The sequence below is a fragment of the Nicotiana tabacum genome, chromosome 21, assembly GCF_000715075.1.
Source record: "Nicotiana tabacum cultivar K326 chromosome 21, ASM71507v2, whole genome shotgun sequence".
Classification (NCBI taxonomy): Eukaryota; Viridiplantae; Streptophyta; class Magnoliopsida; order Solanales; family Solanaceae; genus Nicotiana; species Nicotiana tabacum.
In genome coordinates, this window is record NC_134100.1 from 19,967,775 (window position 1) to 19,986,268 (window position 18,494).

General features: G+C 38.1%; 1 long non-coding RNA gene across 1 annotated transcript; it reads right to left on the reverse strand.

Moving 5' to 3' along the window:
* Positions 1-11,982: 11,982 nt before the first annotated feature.
* On the reverse strand, positions 11,983-17,798 carry LOC142175436 (uncharacterized). Its single transcript, XR_012704481.1, has 2 exons — positions 17,104-17,798; positions 11,983-12,265 (listed from the first exon to the last, which is right to left on the reverse strand). It is a non-coding gene; the product is annotated as an uncharacterized LOC142175436 (long non-coding RNA).
* Between the last annotated feature and the right edge of the window lie 696 nt (positions 17,799-18,494).

Below are 18,494 nucleotides of genomic sequence, written 5' to 3' on the forward strand. Positions count from 1 at the left end.
TTCTTTTAAGCACGTTGTAACAAGGAGATCGGTAAGCAGTAGTAATAGCATGCAACAACAGTAACAGTGCAGTCCAACGGTAGTCCCAGCTACCAAACTTTTCCGAACTACATTGACCTGATTCCTATTTAGCCCAGGATATGTAGGAAACCTTTGAAGCAAAGGTTCGGTCAAATCTTTTTCAAAAAATGCTTCAACGGAGTACTCGAATGGGCAAAAATCGCTCGCTTTATCTTTGCACGAAAACCCTTCGTGTCTTCGGGCAAAGAGGGGCAGCTGTAAGCATGTGATTTTTGCCCTATATGAGAAATACTCCCAAAAAAATGCAAAATAAAATGATTTTTCTTGATGTGCAATTTTGAGTGTTTTTGTAATATTTTTGGATAATTATTTGTATTTGTCTGTGTTTGCTTATTTGTTAAATTAATAAAAAATACAAAAATACGTCGCATTTTGCATGTAGGATTTAATTCTACAATTGTTAGTAATTAAGTTTGTTTATAAAAAATTAAAATTACAAAAATAGGCATCGTTTGCATTTTTAGCATTTAATGTCCAAATATACAATTTTATGCTTAATTAACACTTAATTGTGCGTTAATTGTTATTGGAAGTTAATTTGCGCTTTTATAACTTAATTTAGTTCTTAATAATAGTTTAAGTATTTTTATAATTTAGTTTTAGAAAAATAAAAGAAGAAAAAGAGCGAAAATATAAAGAAAGTCGGAATTGGGCCTCTTCTTCAATTTCAAGCCATAGGCCCAAAAAATGGCCCAATCTTCCCTACAACCCAGTCCATTTCGAACTGGGTCGACCCAGTCCATAACCCAACACCCCTATTATCTTACAAACAACACAAAACAAAAAAAAATAAAAAAAGCAAAAACCCTAAAAAAGACCTAAAACTATCCGCCCCCCAACCTTGGTTTTTCTTCTTCTCCATCACCAAAAATGAAGACCTCCCATGGCTGCCTTTACCTTTCTTTTTCGTCCACCCAGACCACCCTCATCGTCGCCATCTTGACGTCCGCCATTAATGAGCAACTACGCCAGTCGTTGCTGCTTCACCATGAATGACCACACCAGACGTCCGCCATTAACGACCTCCGTTGATGCTGCGTCAACCAGCTGTTGCTTCATCTTCTCCAGCTCCTCCGTCTGCTGTAACCTCAGTCCCTCCATGGACTACTGCTGTCCGCCATCGTCCACCTCCAAGCAAACCCAAACAGACCTCGTCGCCATAACCAGCTCCAAGCAGTCATGGAAGCGGTCATGGAAGCTCCAAGCAGTCATGGAAGCAATGTCCCTGGTTACTTCCCCTCCTTCGTTCCAGCTGGTTCCCGCCATTGTTGCTGCCCTCATCTTCTTCGCGCGAACAAACCAAGCGCACCTCCAGCTGCTTCTGTCTCATAACTACTGTTCCGGCGTTAACTAATTAGGTTCGATGTCGTCGATCCTTGTTCGAGCTCGTCGTTGTTTGTTGTTGAGTCCGGACAGATTTATTTCCATTCGATGCTTGTCGAAACAGTCCGTACATATTTCATCAATCTGGTTAGTAGTTTTTGAATTTTTATTTTTGTCCGTATTTTGTTTTGATATTTTTCGAATCTAAAATCGGCGAATGTTTGTTTTATTCATGTCTATGGTTGGATATTTGATTTTTTGGTTTTGTTCATGTTCATGTTGTTTGTTAAATTAATTTTCAGATTTCAAAATAGAAGTTTAATTAGTTGTTTTCATATTCATTTCATGTTTGTATTATTGTTTAAGTGAATATTTGTTAGTTTGATGTTTGTTAGATTCAAATTGAAATTTAATTAACTATTTCTTCAATTTGTTTCATGTGTTTATGTATTGTTGGAAATTGTTAATATTGTTAAGTTCAAGTTTAAGTTCATAATTGTTTATTCGTCAATCTTGTTATTTGTCTTTAAAGAATTTAGTTGTATTAAAGGAATATATTGTTTTAATCGTTTAATCCGTCATGTTTGTTGTCTTAAAATAGATTCATTCATGTTCATACTTTGTTTGGATGATCTTGAATCCGAATTTTGTATAGTTTGATTTCTTGTTTACCATTTATGATTATTGCTTGAATTGTTCTCATAATCTTGTTTTAAGTTTAATATAAGAATTGTTTGTTGTAATGTTGTTAGAGTTGATTTTAAGTTCAATATGATTGAATTTAGAAATCTTCATACTTTGATTGTTGTTATTGTTGAATCCGAAAATAGGATTGTTTGTTGCTAAAATATTGTTCAATCAAATTTTAGTTGTTCTTTGTTGTTCAATTCGTGTTCATGTGATTTGTTGTTGAAATGTTGTTAAAATCGTGTTCATGTGATATTGTTGTTATGATGTTCATCCATGTTCATATTGTTGTTTGAACATTGTTAGAAATTGATCATATTGTCTATATTTTGGTTAAGTTTGATTAATTGATGTGTTATAGCTGATGGGTAGTTTGGTAAATTTGTAGTACGTTCAGGGGTAGTTTGGTAATTTCAGTAAGGTCGGAAGGGGTAGTTTAGGAATTGTACATTTTGAAATTGTTTATTTGAAGCATGGGGGACAAAATGAAATGGGGTGGGTTGTGATATGATTATTTAATATAAAGGGGGGACAAGATTTAAATTAAAGGGGAATCTTGCATTATTTTAAATAAAGCATGGGGGACAAAATATAATGGGGTGGTGTGATATGTTTATTTAATGTAATGGGGATGAGTGGAAAGATAATGGGTTGGGTAGAGAAAAAGTATTGATTTAATTGATTAAAAGATTTATGGGATGAGATTATATATATGTGAAGTCTTGAACACAAGACAACACAGAGAGAACAAGAATACAGATAGAGAGAAAAAAACGGACAGAGAATAGAAGAGAGAAAAATTCCGAAAAATATTTAAGCTTTCAAAAATAAAAATAAAAGCTAAAAAATCTACTGCTTTCTTTCTTTGTTTGAAATTAGTATTAATGGTTGTTGTTTCATTTAAAGCTTAAAGCTTTTGTTTTTGGGATTACTACTCCACCGGTCTGTTACTGGGTTGTTACTATTGTTGGGCAGTTGTTGCTATTGTACTGTTATTATTGCTGCTGATTCTCATCATCATTTTCTTTTGCTTCCAATATCAGGTACATATCTGTAAATTCATGTCACGAAAAGCTTCAACATGACAAATTAATGATGTTCGGGAATTATAATTCTGTTTTCCATTCATTCAAGTTTAGTAGTTAAAATTTGGTTTTGTTTCAGTTGATTAATATAGTAGTACGTTTGGCGTAATGAATATAAGATAGTTGTTACCTCTTAAAATTCGTTTAAGTGTTGTAATAATATCATCTATTTCGGAATTTTCATTAAGTGAAGTCATGATTAAAATATCAAGGTAGCGAACATGGCATAAAATGGGCCATTAATTACATCCCGTAATATTGTTAGCTAAATGCAAAGTAGAATGGAAGTATCAATAAATTACATTATTAGTATATCTTGTAAAAAATCTGATTTTTAGATTGATATAAGTTGTATGTTCATATATAGCATGATGATGAGTATATATATAATCATATGTGGAAGATGAGTTGATACAATATTAGGAATGGTTCAAATGTATAACTATATTGCATGTGATGTAATTTTATTGAATCAATTTGTATAATAGTTCTCTTTCTTATCAACTTGACTCTTATCTTCCATTGCAAACATTAACCAAACCATTGCAACTTTGGACTAAAACAAATACATAAGAAGGACATAGGATTTATAAACGAATCGTGGCATTTTATGTAAAAGATATATAGAAGAAGAGTTCGCCTTAAATGAAACAATGAAATTTCTTCAGGAACTATTAATTTGTTTATCAAATTAATTCTTTTTCCATTTTTATATGCGATTCGATTTTTTGATATATTAATGTTGTATCCACGATAAAAAATGATAGTATTTTTTAGTTACCTGTTGTTTGTTTCTTTTTCATATCATTAATTCTTTAAAATTTAAATGGCTTGGAGGAATATAATTCATATGCGTAAAATAAGATTTGCGGTGAACACATAATAACTTTTGAATGTTTTTTCAAGAAATATAGAGACGTCTAAATCAATGTTTCTCTATGGCTTTCATATAAAAATAAGTGGATATAATAAACAATTTGTAAACAAATTTATACTACCATCAAGAATATTTTTGTGATTAGGGATACGTTCGCGTAACCTAATTATATTTCTAAAGGCAATTCGGATTATGCGTTCGTGCAACTTCGATCGAATATTTAATAAAAGGGATTTCTCGGAGAATATCATTATTAATTTCATATAACTCGAGATGTGCGGTTCAATATTTAATGATACAAGAGCGACGGACATTCTTAATTTTATTTTAAGCACAATTTCGAACTTAAGTCTATTTTTATAAATAAATAAAAATTTCGAAAAAATAAATAAATAAATTATATTATCAATATCATTGTGTATACGTACGCGTGACACGATTTTCACGTTAAAAAATATTAAAAACGAATACACGTACGCGTGATTCGATTCGAAGAAGGGTCTTTAATTATAAACAATTTAAATAGAAGCGGTAACAATAAAATCATGCAATAAAAATGTATTTAATAAATCAAAATAATCAAGCCAAATATAACAGTTGAGCGACCGTGCTAGAACCACGGAACTCGGGAATGCCTAACACCTTCTCCCGGGTTAACAGAATTCCTTATCCGGATTTCTGGTTCGCAGAATAATAAACAGAGTCATATTCTCCTCGATTCAGGGATTAAAATTGGTGACTTGGGACGCCTTAAAATTCCCAGGTGGCGACTCTGAAACATAGATTTCAAAGCAGGATCGAACTCTTTGTCTTCACAAATCATTCCGATCAGCGGCCCATTATTGTGAGCAGGTAATGGATTGTTAGTTACGTTCGGGATTTCCTCGTCCCTTAGCACTATTTTCCCTTGCTCTATCAAATTTTCGACCACTCTTTTCAACGACCAGCAGTCATTTGTATCATGTCCCTCGGCCCCTGAATGATAGGCGCATCTGACTCCGGCTTTGTAAGAAGGTGATGTTGGGTTTTGCCTCGTTTGAGGGATTGGTTGTAAGAAACCCAACTGGACTAGCTTCGGGAACAAAGTAGAGTATTGTTCACCGATGGGCGTGAAAGTTCGCCTTCGAGGTGGCTCCTGAGGGCGAAAGTTATTCTGCGGGGGTTGTGGGTTATAGTGGTTGCGGTAAGGAGACTGATTTCTGGGAGGTGGAGCTGGGCCTCGGTTGGCTTGTTGTGGTGGGTGGTTATAAGGCTGGGCATTCATGACCATATAAGGTTGATGAGCATACGCCAAATTTGAGTGGGGGTAGTAGTGTTGTGGGGCTCTTTCCGGAAAATGGGGCCTGGGATGACGATACTCCCTTGCTTCAGAGGCTGCCATAGTCGTTTCTTCCTTCTTCTTCTCCCTTGTCGTTCCTCCGGACCCGCCTTGGACGGCCTGGGAGGTCGCCCTTATGGCTGCTTGACTCAGAATCCTACCTGTTTTCAGCCCATTTTCTACCATCTCTCCTATCTTGATCGCTTCCGCGAATGGCTTACCCATGGCCGACATCATGTTTTGGAAATAGTCAGACTCTTGAGCCTGGAGAAAGGTAGTGACCATTTCCACTTCATCCATGGGAGGCTTCACTCTCGACGCCTGTTCACGCCACTTGATAGCATATTCTCTGAAGCTTTCCGAAGGTTTCTTCTTCAAATTCGACAGAGAGTTTCGGTTTGGCGCAATGTCGATGTTATACTGGAATTGTTTTACAAAATATCTGGCAAGATCATCCCATATATGCCATCGGGACATTTCCTGATCCATATACCATTCCGAAGCTATCCCTACTAGACTTTCCCCAAAATATGCCATTAGCAGTTCTTCTTTTCCGCCGGCTCCCCGCAATTGGTTGCAGTATTTCTTAAGATGCGCAATGGGGTCACCGTGCCCATCATATTTCTCGAACTTAGGGGTCTTGAAACCCGTTGGCAGGTGCACGTGAGGGAACATGCACAGGTCGGCGTAAGAGATGCTCTTTTGTCCGCTCAATCCTTGCATATTCTTCAAACTTTGTTCAAGGCTTCTCATTCTCTTGGAAATCTCATTTTGTTCTGCAATTCTGGGGTTCTGATCCTGCCCTGGTGCAAGATCGCACTGAGGTGGTAGAGGATTAGTACTGGTAGCGAACCTAGTTGGTTCCATTGAGAACGATGGTGCTTGGAATGTAAAAGAGGATGAGTCAAAGCTTGGCTTGTATGTGGTAGGCTGTGCTGTAACCGGGCAAGGCGATGCAGTAAAGATGTTCATGCTTGCATCAGTGGCCGACATTCGGGGATGAGGCTCAGAAGGCGATCCAGTAGAGAAGGCCGAGGTGGCTGGGTACCCGAATGGGGTAGCAGGATAATTTATGGGGACATTAGAAGTCCCGCTTGACCTGGAGAATAATTCAGGGAATCTGGGGACGACACTTGGCGACTCTTTCCCATTGTTCCAGTCGTCCAGCATTTCCAACATGCGGAGCCGTAGGATTCTATTTTCCTCCGCAGTTGCGGACTCAGGTGTGAGGACGGCTGAGATCGAGCTTTCCTCGGAAACAGGGATCGTTTGCAATGGAATTTCTGAAGACATTTCCACACTTCCTTTTGACCTGGTAAAGTAAGTGTGAGTACTGCTTCTGGTCCTAACAATAGGTAGTTGAACACTTCTCCTTGACCTCGTGAAGTATGAATGCGAGACCAGACTTTCACCAAACCAACCGTCTTCCAAAACCCTGGAAATACTCAACGACAAACGCACGGTTAATTTGTAGCAAATAACAGATAGTTAATCTCACGTTGGGCATGATGCACCTATACAGTTAAGTGGATTACTATATGTTTGCTACGAGAGCATGCGTCGTTCCGGTATTTTCCTCTTATTAGTTTTTCTCTTTTTTTTTTGTTTTTCTTTTATTTTTATTTATTTTGTTTTTGCAGTAAAAGAAATGCGACCGGATCCGATGAGGATTGCCTACGTATCACGATGCCTACGTGAATCAGATCATTACGTAGTTCGAAAAACCCAAATGATCGTAAAAGAAACAACCTCTTTATTGTTGAAAATGTTCTATTACAAACTACATTTGCAAAAGAAAAACGAACTTTGAAAATAGACCTAGATTCACAAATAGACTAAAAATCACCCGGATGGGAAAAACAAGCAGAAGATGCTAAGATACAGATTTGACCTATGAATGCATTATGGTTTTGAAAATTGGTGTCCGCAGGGCATCGTTCGGCCTCGCCGCGGTCCTAGGCGTGAGATCCCTCTCAAGTTGCTCCAGCTCGTGCATAGTCTGCTTGACATAACCCATTACTGCTGAGAGGACGGTAACGCTGGACATGTTCTCACATCGTAGACATCGTCTGGTGATGGCATGGGCAATGGCCTTGATCCTATCTCGGGTTTTCTTTTTCTCTATGAGTAGGCGTTTTATCTGATCGCTACATATCTTGAAGACTTGAACATCCTGTTCATGCTGATGCTTCAGTCGCCGTACTTCCAACTTCATCTGGGCTATTGAGTCGTACCAGTATCTGCTCTCAATTTGGAAATCCTTGGCCTGATTAGCTGCTTTGATCTCAAGTGTAGCCATCTCTCTCTTCATTTTAGCAATAGTTTTCTCGTAGTCGCCTTCCAATTGATTCAGGTATCGACGATGCTTATCTGCTCTTGTATCCCACTGTGCCCTGAGCTCTGCTATGATGTTTTCAGATTTCTCCAAACCATCTTGCCATTCCCTGATTTCAACTTTTAGCCTTTTTATCAGTTGCTCGTCTGATCGATGCCTTGGTTGTTTATCCGCATCCACCCTTATCTGTTTGATCTGGGCTCTGAGCATTTCATTTTCTTGAATTAACCTGTTCCGCTCTCCTAGATCGGTAGCAACTTGCATGTTGTGTTCATATTTCAAGCTTTCCACTTGTTGCTTTAACCTGCTGATTTCGGCGCAATAGCCTCTTTCCTTTGCTAACCAATCCCACTGCCTTTGTGATGATTCGGTAAAATTCCGGATGTGGGGTTTCTTAGCCGGCCTTTCATGCTCAAATTCCCTTCTATACCATGCAAGGTAACCTGGCGCCGTCTCTCCTTTGGCTCGATCCCGTACGCGAGTATCTGATTTCAAATATTGACACTCACTCCAGATTTGGCGAATCTTTGCTTCTGGGAATTGTCCGTTAGGACTTATCTCAATTGCTTGAGTGCTAAGATCTTCCTCATGAGGTACTGTTTGGCATCTTCCGAACTGTCTCAAAACTCGGCAGGGTGCGTAAGGTTGAATGCTCTTAAGCCCCATTAGTAAGAAATGAGTTTTAGCTGCAGACATATACAGGATCTCATCAACAGGCAACCATCCCAACGTCCATTGTATTTGGCTGGCAGTAAGAGCTTGAAAGAACGAGGTCCATGCCAGGACTCCTTTGGGCAAACTGATCTCTTTGGTTCTCGTGTAAGATTCTTCTATGCAGGTCTTTTCCGGGGAACCATGGCTCAAAATCCCGGAATGACGGCAGAGGTGCTCGGTCATCCATAGTTGTAGGAGCAAGTTGCAACCTTCGAAGAAATCTCCCCCAGCTTTACAAGCTGTAAGAGCTCGAAAGATGTCAGATACCACCATAGGCGCTAGAGTACTGTCACTTTGCGTGAGTAAAGTGCTGACGACCCCGGATATCTTCAGATCAATGTTTCCGTCTTTCCTTGGAAATACCAGAAGGCCTAGGAACATCACCATGAAAGCTACCCGTCTGTGCTTGTCCCACTTCTGACGAACTCCTTTGCTGCACAGTTTGTTGATTGGATTATTGAATCCCCCCTCATGACCGTACCTATCATATATGAAGCATGGAGTACAAAATCCGGCTGCCAGATCCGGGTTGTGGACTGTTCTAGGTATCTTCAATGAATCTAGGAACCGATGTACCGTGACGACTCTTGGGGCGACCAAGTATTTTTCCTTCAAAGGAAGTTCGGTATTCCCGATGTATCCGGCCATTTCTTCCAAAGTCGGGGTGAGTTCAAAATCAGAGAAATGGAAAACATTGTACGCCGGGTCCCAGTAGGTGATCAAAGCCCTTATGATATCTCCCCGAGGTTGGTTTTCCAACAGACCCACAAGACCTTTCAGATATTTCTTAACCTCATTTTGTCCTTCAACACCTAGATCATTCCACCATAGCCGTAACTTGACAGGGATTTTGGTCATTATTGAAAAATGTTTATTTTGCATCGTGCTCATCCTGCACATTTATTAAAGTGATTTTAACAAAAATGACTGACTCAAAAATATTTTTACAGAGGAGATCAAGTTTTGAACACGGCCCTTAAACACTTCGGGGACGAAGATTTTAAGGCTGTGTGGGTCTATTAGATAAAAATGCTAAACAAGACCCAAAGGTGGCTGTTTATGCAAAGTCAGCCTTCCGGCGTCCCTTTTGGGAACATTCGGCTATTTATGACAAAACAACGTCACCTGACTTATTTATGACTCTTTAAAAAATTGACACACATTTTTTTTATTCATTTATTGATTTTGGCTATTTTAGCAAAATGGGGTTGAACCCGACGAGGGTTGCCTACGTATCTCACATCCGGTGAGAATCAAACCGGCGTAGTTCGGGCTATCGTGAATAGAGAAAATCAAATAAACCTAAAAATCAAGAATACGTATTTTTATTTTTTTATTTTTGAAAAGAGATAAAGATTAAAGAAAATATACATTACTAATTATTATTTTTTTTAGGAAAAATTTGGACTATTAGTCTGAATTCATAAAAGGGGTACTACGAAAGAAACAACACATTTTTTGAATTATGAATTTTCCGTTTTTTTTTTACTTTTAAAATAAATACCTTCTCTTTTTTTTGATTTTGAAAGTGATAAAAGAAAATTTTTATATTTTTTTTTAACTCTCAATAAAAAAGACAATATTTTTTTAGAAAAATTCCGGCGAGGTTTTGACACTACTTGGACATTGGTTTTATTTTCCAAAATAAGTAATTATCTCCCCTACGCTGCTATTTTCCCCCTCTTTTTTTAGGAACCGGTCGACATGCGGAACCGAAGCAAATAAATGCACAACACAGATAGGAATGCAGCATGATGGTCTTTTCATTTCAGGTTGCCTGTCCTAGACGGACCCAACCCCTGTGTTGAGTCCCCTAAGTCAAATGCAACATGATGCAAATAAGCGTTCCTACTAGGGATCCGGCATGAAGTCAAGTTATTCTAGGTTCGTAACCTGGGTATTTGTTCTAGACTGTGTACCCGTAGCGGACAACTCGAGTCGAGGAGGGGCTACGTACCGGGGACCCGCGAGATCGTCCGGCTTTGTAACTTGTCCGACCTCTTTCTTATTTCAAGTATTGACACTAACAGAATAGGGAGTCTCGACCAGCGAGCTTCTCCCCGGAGGTAAGAAGAGAAGGGTTTCGGCACAGTTTATATACAGTTCAGATAATATCAAAGCGGTAAAAGACAACATTTAGCACGTTGTGCAAAAACATGTAATAAAGATCAGATAATAAAGCCAAATATAATAATTATTCTAAGCTCGAATTCTTGAACCCTGAACCAGTGGTTCTGGGTTAAATCCCCAGCGGAGTCGCCAGAGCTGTTACACCTCCTTTTTGCGCGCCCGGCCCCGAAGGGTAAGATGCGCGGGTGGGTTTTTCCAATTTAAGTGACAATATTCGAAATGAGATTATTTATTTAATTCAGAGTCGCCACTTGGGAAAGGTTTGGCTTTTGGTGTCCCAAGTCACCGGTTTATCTTGAATCCCAAATCGAGGAAATTTTCGACTTTTCCAAATGAAGTCTGCGAACCAGAAATTCTAAGTAAGGAATTCTGTTGACCCGAGGGAAGGTGTTAGGCACCCTCGAATCCTGTGGTTCTAGCACGGTCGCTTAAATTGTTATAATGGCTAAATATCTGATTTAAATACATGTTATGACTTACGTGCTTTTATTAAGTTTAAACCGCTTTTATTATTATCATTTATTTTTATAGAATTGCAACGTCGTGAAAATGCATCTCGAACCATGTCACAATCAATGCACCCGTGGTTGTCAACACATTTCGACTCCGTTGAGATTTGGATTCGGGTCACATCAATGCGCACCCGAATTTAAGAATATAATTTACTTAAAGTCGCGCCTAAAGAATCTAACGCGTTATTATCTTTGGGGAAGGCAGTGGAATTCACTAAACAGTCCATCCCCAATTCTAAGTATTTATCATGATCAATTATTGAGGGCCCCGCAATTTGCATTTTATTTGGCGAGGCTCGTCTCATTATTTTAGAAGGGTATCCTACAGTGACTACATTTCTACTACGTTTGTCTTTAAAAAGAAAGATGATACCGAACTTTGCTTGTTTGAACAAATACAAACTGAATCTTTATTATGTTTGCCGAACCTAAATTTGTTTGATTACCTGATTGATTGTTTATGAGGTGAGAGTTACCTCATGCTTTGTCTTCATCGAGTGAATACGCCTATTAATTTGCTAAGTGAGATTGCAAGCAAACTAACAACATATACTGAGTTATATTTAACGACCTCCAAGTTTTATTTTAAACTCTAACCTATTTGAAATTGATAAACGAAATTGGCTGTTTATTAGGAAAATTACTACTAATTGAACTCAAAATGACTATTAGTTTTCCTCAACAATCATCACATTATTTCGAAACAAGGAATCTATACCGAGACCCGATATCGAACCTATATTGGAACAAATAATCTGACAGGAGAGCTGGCATTCATAGCCAGACTCTTAACGTGACTGCATGAGAGTTTGTTTGGGATACATTTATCCCAGACCTAGTACCACCGATTTGTCAATTCAGTGGTCTAGGCAAAATACATACAAGTGCTTGCCAATGACTCTATGTTATACAGTCATAACTAAGTCAAACAGAGTGTTATACTGAACTGAATGTATACTAAATCAAACATACTGTCTATGTCATACTGTCATTATTATTGAACAATGCTATCTAATAGTTCATCTCAAACAGAATGTATGTTAGTTTATACAGAATGTTTGCAGTTTGCAATTAAACAAATATAGGCCCAACTAACATTCAACCTATTTTCAACACCAATGTTATAACATAAACAGATGTTCATTTCTTTATTTCTGCTTCAACTTCAAACCTTCAACAATACATGGTTCAGAGGTTGTGTACCTGGAAATATTTGACAATTGAAGAAGAGGGCAATCAGCAGAGTAACAATGACAACAAGTGCAGCAGCAGTAACAGCAGGTAACAAAAATCCCAAAGCAAGATGCAGTTATGGCCAATGGGAAGAGGCAACAAAATGACAGCAAAAGCAGAGGAGTGGGCTCAGAATTCAAGTGGTCCAATTCCAAAAGAGAGCAAACCAATAAGAACCAAACAACAAAATCCTAACTGATACTTGAGAGGAAATCAGCACTTATTTGAAACAGGGTAAACAGACTGGGAATCGAACAAACAACAGGAAGAAAAGACAGTTTCTGCTTTCTGTATATCCACCCTCTATCTCATTTCTTTCCAAAATCTAAAACCAATCTTCAGTTTTGAAATTATACTGAAGTTACTAAAAGAAATCTTTTCCAGTTCCTGTTTTCAGAAATTGAACTCTCAGATGTTCCCTCTCAGTGTCTCTCCCTATATGCTCTGTCTGTATGTATATATATCTGTATGTATTTCAACTTTTTTTTTTTTTTAAAATCCCTCACAGTGTGTGTATTTTTATCCTCTCCAATCCTCTGTCCCTTTTTTTTTTCAGATGTCTGTCCCCCTTTATAAGCCTTAACACTACCCCTTTTAACAGCCTGTTTTAGAATATCACAGTACCCTCACATGTGCCTTCACATTTTCAGATTCCAATTAGTTATTTAAGTATTAACCCCCATCAACATTCCCTGGCAGACTTAACTTTTAAAAGGTTTAATACTTTTAAACTAAAGCAAAGTATGGGCAGTAGAATATATCTGACAGCATATGCTGTCAAACCATTTTTAACTCAAAAACCCTTTTATGCAGGAAACAGGCTGTGCACCATGCACATGCTGTGCACAAGTGCACATGCCATCAACTCAGATTTCAATTACAGATCAAGCCTTAGGTTTCTGAAATCATATTAACAACTATAAGTAACTGAACTTGGTTCCTAATTGATTCAGGCAAATGTTCAACAGAAGCAAATCGATTTATTTTGTTCAGGCAGTTGAAACTAATTGACGACACATGTCGACTCGACTATATTAGCATTAACATACACAATCGTAGCCAAAAATCAGACATTTAAACAGTATCGATGCATGATTCGAATTATACTGACTAAACAGAATTGCACTCGAGGAGTCAACTAGTCAGTCCAAATTTGAAAATCAGCTACTTGCACAACACTTACACACACATTATCAGAACAAATGGAAGGGCTTAATCAAACAACAGAAGTTCAGGCAAAGTGGTCAAGGCACAGTTGATGAAAGTCAAGGACAACAGATTTCAATAATCATGAACAGCTTTTAAAAATAAATCACACTGACTAAAACAAGTAAAGAAAAAAAAGCAGACTCACCTTAAAACTCGAAAAATCAAAAGTCTTGACTTGGATTCGAACAGACCTTTCTTAAGGCTGAACGGACTTTAATCGAAGTGTTTCTCAGATGAGAAACACTTTGATTAAAGTCCATTAGACCTTAATCTCTTCGGTTGAAACAGTGACGAAGAACTACAAAGTTCCAAAACTCAGATCTGGGATTCATGCTTCCCTGATCAGATTCGGACCAAACCAAGTATGGTTTGGTCACGAGGAGGGTCTGGGGAGTGTCTGGTGTGAAGCTGGGGTCGGTTGGTGTAAATCGAGTTTTGACTCGAATCTTCAAATGAAGATTCGAGGACCTAGAGGATGATTCGACCTAAACGGTCAACAGGTCCATATTCAGGGTGGTGAGGGGGTTCTATGGTGTTCAAGTGGAGGTCACCGGCGTCCGTGCCGCCGGTTTTCATGGTGAAGAGTACAGGGGCGGCTCTAGGGTTTAGGGGTTCTGGTGAAGACGACGAGGCTGGGGTTCGGATAGGGGGGCAGGGTAAGATTATGGGCTTATATAGTTAGTGGGTAGGCGGATCTCAACCGTTAGATCAATCTAGATCTACGGTCTGGATCTGATGGCTTAAGTGGAACAGTGTCGTTTCGAGGGTAAAGGGTTTGGGTTGGTCCGGGTGGAAACGGGTCAGGTTCTGTTCGTGGGTATGGGAAATGTGATCTTGGCCGTTGATCAATCTGAGATCAACGGCCCAGATCAACCTGTGTCAATACGACGTCGTTTGGACTCTCTAGGCATCAGCTGGACTGGACCAGGCAGGCCTGGTTTGAACGTTGTTTGTTTGGGCCAATTTTAATAAATTGGCCCAATCCGGAATAATTGCTGATCTTTTTTTTTTCTTCTTTTTTATTTTTTTTATTTTTTTAAAAACAAAAACTAAGCAAAAATCAAATTAAAAATTAAATACACACTCAACACAATTATTTGCACACACACTAAGATATTTCAAGACAGGTAAAATCAAACAAAACAAAATCACGGACAAAGATGCATGTTTATGCTTTTCTATTTAACAACCATGTTACGGTTCAGATTATGCATGACATGTACATTTGTTTTTGTATTTTGTTTTAATAAAGTAAAAATGGGCAAAAATCGCAAATAACCAACAAAGTGCCATGTAAAAATCCAAAATTTGTACAGCGGGGCCAATTATTATTATTTTTTATTTCTTTTGGAGCGATTGTCGTGCGAAACAAAAATCACGTGCTCACAATCACGCCGATATTCAGATGACACCTTATAAGGCACTATATGGGAGGAAATGCAAATATCCTATTGGCTGCCTTTTGCCTTAGTATTTTAAATTTCAAACCCTAAATATATGTTCAAGCCATGCTATTTATGTGTTTGTTTGAGGAGGTATACATGAGCCTTTTATTTGTTTACATGCTTCCCCTAACGTGCAGTATTATGTGTTTTGTATGTCGCCTTAGATTTTTACCTTTTGAAATCCAAGTCAGCCTAATATCCATCTCCTTTAGGAATAGCAGTCCTAAGTTCCTCAGGGACTGATAGGAATGGGACGGGTAATAGCATGCAATAGAGATCGAGACCAATCCGCGCTTTAATACCTTGACGGGGTGGGAAGGGTAGATATGGATATGATGACCAATGCGCTAATACCACGTGTATTCCCTCTTTTGAGGAGTGTTATACCGGATATCGCATTGATGTGATCCATATTAAATATAAACCTAGGACCCCCTTCCTCTTTTGTTTGCAAATTTCTTTTTAAAACTCTTCTTTAATTGTTCTTTCGAACTCTTTTGTGTTTAAATTTAAATCCCCTACTATTTGAGTATATACTTGACTATTTGCTAAATTGCACAAATTCACAGAACTGTCTGGCCGGGAACCACACTAGTGGATCCTGAGGGGTGCCTAACACTTTCCCCTTGGGATAATTTCAAGCTCTTACCCTATCTCTGGTTATCAAACAAACTTAGAAGTGAACCCTTGTAGGTGTCATAATGCACCTTAAATCATTAGGTGGCGACTCTTCAAATGCAAAACCCAGTTCCCAAAAGGAACGAGTTGTCCTACACCCAAAAATGTCATAACCTGATCTCCCGATTGCATAAGAGGGAAAAAGAGGGCGCGACAATCGGCCATTTTGCAAAGTGGCTTGTTGAACCGTGTCTAGAGAGTCTTGAATCCACAATCAGCTTGCTCCTAATTTTAAGGTCCACCCTTGTTGAATTTGCAGGTCTAGCCGCTTTTGGCCACCTCGACTGTTTTGCAAAATGGGGTCCCCAACAGAGTCGTCAAAGCAGTCACACCCTTTTTTTAATCTCACTAACCGCTTTAAAATATAAAAAGTGATTTTTAAAGCTCAAAAGAGTTTTGAATTTTGAAAGTGACAAAGATTGCGTTTCGAAGGATTTTTCAGATTCGCCACCTGACATTTGGTTTAGGTGTGCCAGGTCACCATTTTAAAATAACAATTTCCCTTCAAAACACATTTGACTCTTAAACTAGTTTGCACCCGAGATTCTAGGTAAGGGAATTCATTTGACTTGGGGAGAAGGTATTAGGCATTCCCCGAGTCCCTTGAAAATCACGGTTGCGTACATGATCTAGTCAGCTTTTGAGATATTCAAATTGAGCTGAAAGCACAGAAATAGGAAAATAAACACAAAAGAGGCCCGAGATCGTTCCCACCTAATAAAAAAATAAAAATAAGAATAGAATACTACAAATTCTACTTTGGCCTCCTATTACAGAATACCACGGGGCATTCCCCGGAATAAAATATCAACAAGTCCTTCGGGGCATTCCCGGATAAATTTAACTAAAGGAACGACCTCTCGCCTCAAAACTAATTAAACGTCCTAAAATTGCCTACCCAGATATTGTCGGCCTAAACATGCTCCTAACGAATAATATCATCATAAAGTAAATAAAAAGAACTAAATAAAAGAACAATTCAATTCATGCTCATATTTTGTTTTTAACTTTTCATTTTTATTAGGCCGAGCCCGATACCTAAAACATGGAACAAATTAATTGCTAATGGGCTTCTGCCTTTCTGCCACTCCCCACGACCCCATAATCATTCAAACAAATTTCAAACCGGGCAAAACCAATCTCAAATGATAAAATATCCAGAATAGGCGTTCAAGAAGAGAAATACATGTAATATTACGTGCTAGCAAATAGAAGACACTAATAAAATGATAGCATGAGACAAAATAGCAAATTGAGCTCAATGAACTTCCTATCACAACATTCATTAATCTAACTCAGTAGGGCACAAGGATGATATAATTAAATCAATTTAAGACGACTAAGTGAAGCCAACCACTGGAAACATAAAAGCACTAACCATGATAGCACACGATATGAAAAACAAGTGTGAATTAAAGAAAGCTTCAATACTCAAATCAACACAAAAAAAACTAAAGCAGGGGAGATTAATATGACCTGAGATTAGCTCTCCGATAAGGAAATTTCAGCGATTAACAGCACTGAGTCGAGCGAAATCGAGCGAATCCGGAATGGAGGAATTCAACAGGATCTTTAAACAAAAACAATGAGCCACGACCGGAAACACGAACGGCGACTCCAAAATTTGACACCCCCTCGGCTTTACTCCATTTCGAGCAAAAATCCAGAAAAAAATGGAATGTTTTCTTGTATTTTCTGAGTTTTTGAAGGAACAATTGAAACTAAATAGAACTGATTTTTTTGTGTGGAATTTTAAGCGGAAAAAAAAAACAGAAGAAAGAATATCGAAAATTTCAACCAATTTTTTCTTCAAAAATTTCTGCTTGATGCCGTTCTTCGAGTAGAGAAAGAGAGATCAAAGCTTCGTCTTCAGGGAAGGGAGGGGCGGATGATGTCGTTGGGAGCTAGGGTGGGTGCTGATTTTTTTTTTTTTTTTTTTGAGCCGAGGTCTCCCGGAAACAGCCTCTCTACCCTTCGGGGTAGGGGTAAAGTCTGCGTACATATTACCCTCCCCAGACCCCACTTGTAGGATTATACTGGGTTGTTGTTGTTGTTGTTGGGGTCGTTGGGCTGAAGCTTAGGCGATGGAGAGGAAGGAGTGTGGTTGTCCGGCGGCGATCAGAAGGTGAAGGGGGGGTTCCCTTCGCTGGGTGGAGATCCCCTCTATTGATAATTTATCCATTATTGTTCAATACACTTCTTGATTTTTCAAGGCTGCGATTAAATAGGTCACTAAACAACTAAAAATGGTAATGCAATTTTATATAAATAAAATAACAAAAAGTTTAATGCTAACGATGTTAGTCTAGTTTCACCTTACTTGCACTTTTCTCTCGCTCAACACAACATGAGGCCCCACTGATGTCATAACTAGTAAAATGATGTTTCCGAATCCATTTTAACTGCTACAAGTGATTTCTTAACTTTTGGAATTGGCCTTTTCTATTTATTTTATTCTTCTTAAAAGAGACTTGACAAATAACACAATAAAAAATTATCTCTTTCATGTTGACACAAAAGCATTTGAATAATAGATTTAACTGAAGTTGTTAAAATGCAATAAACAACCTTTTATAATTATCCAATTACTTCTAAAGTCCAAAGAAGCTATGGAAGTACTTAAATAATATGTCCAGTTTCTTAAATAAAATAATAAAAATCAATTAGAAATAAAATTAACATAGATCACAGTAAATTATTATCACGAAACTCTTGTGCCCCTTGACTCTCGAAAAAGCTTGCCTGCCAAATAATGATAAATTATATACGTCAATAAAATAATACTGTGTTAAAAATAAATATAAAAGCTTCTTTTAATATAAACTTGATCATGAGGAAGAGAACAAGAATTTTGTGTATGTGCAAGA